Raw genomic sequence first — 3666 nt, 5'->3', positions numbered from 1 at the left:
GGGGAGAGGGGTCAGGAGCGGGAAGGGGTCAGGAGGACGAGGGGGAGGTCAGGAGGAAGAGAGGCCTTTGCCGCCCTGGCATCGTGGGGGCTCTGGACCTGGCCCACCGGGAGAGTCCCCACGTGCAAGTGGACAGAAAGGCCAGCCTGGAGGGCTGATGAGAGGGTGAGGGGGCCCTCTTGGAGCTCAGCAGTGCCGAAGCCAGGACCCCATCCTGCTCCTCAGCTGAAGGGCGGCTCTAAGGCCTCCTTATGGGCAAGTTCATGCTGGACTTCAGTCGGGCCAATGGGGGGCCAGGAGGTCATCTCCTTGGCCCAGGCTGACAGGTTTGTGGTGGGAACAAGGATTCCCCTTCATCACCCCACAACTCAGAGCCCTCAATTCACCCCCACCCAACTGCTGACCCATCCTCCCCTGGCCCCGTGCTGCTGACCTAGTGCACCTGGAACCAGAGATCACACATCCTGGGAAGTGTCCGTGCAGACACTCCACCAGGGTCTCCCGTGGTCCCCGCTGGCCCACCCAGCCTAGGTCAATCCCATTCCCAATGACCCATTGAAGCTGAAGCAGGCATATGGGTCCCTTCCCATCTCCCTTGAGGTATTTCCTCTCATCTTTGCTTTCTACTCTATAGACAAATATAGACATACACCACAGCTGTTCCATAAGTAGGGAGCCCCCATGCCCCACCTGGACACCCCTGATCTCGAGACAGCAGAGGCTTGCTCCCCGTTATACTGATGTACTTTCCCCTGGCAGAGTCCTACAGCCAGTCCCACCCAGCCCATCTCCAGGAGCAGGGGCTGGGCTCTGTCCCATTCAGGGGTCCCCAAAGGCCACAGGGAGATTCTGGCTGCCCATCTGTCAGAAGGCAAGCTCCGCAGCCCTCTGCCTGTCACCTGCGCCCATGTTTGCACTGAAAGGCACAGTAGGCGCAGGCAGGGGCCAGACAGCACACTTTGGACCCAGGTGTGGCCTTCCTTTGGCATGTGTTGGAGGTAGGGGTCCGGGTGCGAAGCCCTGGTTATGGTGAGTGCCCCTCTGCCTGGTCCTCAGGGCAGCTGACCCCTTCCAGCATGGCATGGGTCAGGAGGGCACACTCAGCCCAGAAGAAATGGGGAGAAAGTAGGGAGGCTTCAGACCATTCTCATCAGCATCAGCTTCTGTGATGATCAGAAAGATGTATTTGGTCTTTGTCCCTGGTTCCTGACACATAGTTTCTAAAATCCTGGAATATCCTGGGTATAAGAGCGTCTTTTGTTCTAATGAGCCACTTTGGGGGGCGGGGGGGCTCAGGGTGGGCCTGGTCACAGAAAGATCAGGCATGATTAGGGGCCTGGGACTTTCAGCATCACCCCCAACCTCAGGGATGGGAGGTTTACTTAATAGTGATTTAGTTGGCCATCCTACCTAATAAAATCTCCACAAAACCCCAAAACAACAGAGTTTGGAGAGCTGCCAGGCTGGTGAGCATATCCAGGCAGGAAGGTGGCACACCCCACTCCACGGGGACAGAAAGTCCTGTGCTGGACCCTTCCAGACCTCACACTATGTGTCCTTTCAAATGCCCTTTATAGCAAACCTGTAATAGTAAGTCCGGTGTCGGCCTGAGTTCTGGGAGCCGTTCTAGCAAATACGGAACTCGGGAGGATATTGTGGGAACTCCCAACTTGGAGCCAAGTCAGACAGAAGTAGCTACCCTGAGGACCCAATGCTGGTGCTTGGCATCTGAAGTGGGGGGCAGTCTTGTGGCCCTTAACCCGCATGGTCTGTTACTGTCAGAATTGAATTGAATTGTAGGACACCCCCTTGGTGTCCAGAAAGTCAGAGAACTGGTTGGTGGGGGCAGAGGGGAATCACACACAAATGGTGCCAGACGTGCTGGGAGTAGAAATAAACAGATCACACCTCCCCACCGCATTGTCCCCCAAGAAGGGCAGGAGCGAGGGTTCCTGCTCATGGATGTCAGAGCAGAACAGGACATAGGAAGGGCCAGGTCATCCCCGAGGATAGTGAACGTGCTGGAACTCCACATCCACTGATGTCACGGGAAAGCCACCATCTTCTACAAACACCGTGACCTGGGCCTGCGTGTCAAATGCCTCGACCTTGTTGCAATAAAATGGGTGGGAATTTTCCCTCCAACCTTCCTCTGTTTTCTCAAGAGCACTCTTATCTGAGAAGAAATTGGACTTCCATTCTCTTCGACCGACCATGCCCAGGAAAAGAGGGGTCAACAAGAAAATGGGCAAACATTCAAAAGTACAAAAGTTTAGGGCTGGCATTTAACCCTCCGATCTGATTTCCTGCTCTGACCCCCACTGCTTTGTGTTCCAAAGTTTCTCAGGAATCAGAAATCTAAATATTTTATTTAACTTATCTCCTTAGTACACTTGAGGGACGGAGCTGCAAGCACAGGAAACCCAGGGACCTGGCCTGGTGAGCTGCTGGGGAGCAGTCGGCCCTGGGAGCTGGAACAGCAGCCAGAACAATGGGGTCCATCCTCAGCCCAGGGTGAGCAGGACACCCCAGATGTTCCCATTCAGTCAGTCAATCAGCAAAAGGCAGCCCCCAGGAAACAGCTGGCCCATCGCCAGCCAGAGAAGGTGGGCAATAGAAGTTTGGTGAATGAATGAAAAGCAGATGATTCTTAACACAGAAAGTAGAACAGCCAGAAGTTAAAGCAGATCCGCCACATGAATGAAGATGCTCCCTCACTAAAAAAAAACAAAAAACATCTCCCATCAGATGAGACACGGTACCTCTTCTGAGCAAACCCTTTGTTTGTTGTGAGGAAGCCTCCATGGGGCTGCTCTGCTCAGCTCATTTTTGTCCATCCTTACCCAGGCAGCTACAGAAGGACCAGCCCACAGACCTCTAGCAAAGCAATTCAGACTTCCCCCCAGTGGAAAAATTCACCAAAGCCTGCCTCTAAGTCACCATCACATAAACTCAACCAAATGTACGGGGTGCATTTCTAAGAATTCTGTGGGTATCGCCTCATTTACTGCTCCCCTGAGCTGGTTGGTCACTAAACAGATGCAGAAACTAACACAGAGAAAAACTCGCCCAAAGGCCCCAAAGGAGTCAAATGGGGATTCGCACATGGGCATCTGTCTGGCTCCAGAGCACAGAGCACTTGACACCACCCAGTACTGCTCCCCCTCCCCCAGGCTGGCTCCTGCAGCCTTTCATGAGCCTGACTTCATGAGGTCAGAGTCGATGTCATCCCGATCCTGGGCCCACGTGGGCAGCTGGGTCGGGATGAAGAGACGGAGTGGAGGGAAGCCTTGACTATGAACGGTGATGTGCTGGCCTGACCTGACGGGGGTGTGAGTCCGGAAACCCTAACAGGGCCTGGGGCCAGGCCACAGGAGGTTTCCAGGGTACCTAGAAATGCATGCTCCCACTGGGCAGGCGTGAGCCCTGGCTTACTCATCGTTTTCTCTGTTAGTGGGAAGGGAAGTTTACCTTCCTTCCCGGAGGCTTTCAAAACAGGCGGCTTGAACAGGCAACCCAAGGTTGAATGATGGGGCTATGTCAGAATGCATGAGAAATTATCCCAAACCAAATACATAACAAGTGTACCAAGGCCCCACACCTCCCCTCAAGACCAGGCAGGTCCACAGGCTGCCCACACCACCAGCCCAAGGTAGGTTCTGGCTC

At 54.3% G+C, this 3666-nt stretch overlaps 1 protein-coding gene across 1 annotated transcript in view; it reads right to left on the bottom strand.

The window, feature by feature from the left end:
• Nucleotides 1-3666, bottom strand: part of VWF (von Willebrand factor) — a 121710-nt gene that overhangs the window by 78036 nt on the left and 40008 nt on the right. The gene's annotated exons all lie outside the window — the stretch shown is intronic.

Source organism: Myotis brandtii, unplaced genomic scaffold, assembly GCF_000412655.1.
Source record: "Myotis brandtii unplaced genomic scaffold, ASM41265v1 scaffold417, whole genome shotgun sequence".
Classification (NCBI taxonomy): Eukaryota; Metazoa; Chordata; class Mammalia; order Chiroptera; family Vespertilionidae; genus Myotis; species Myotis brandtii.
This window is presented reverse-complemented; position numbering and strand designations above follow the sequence as displayed.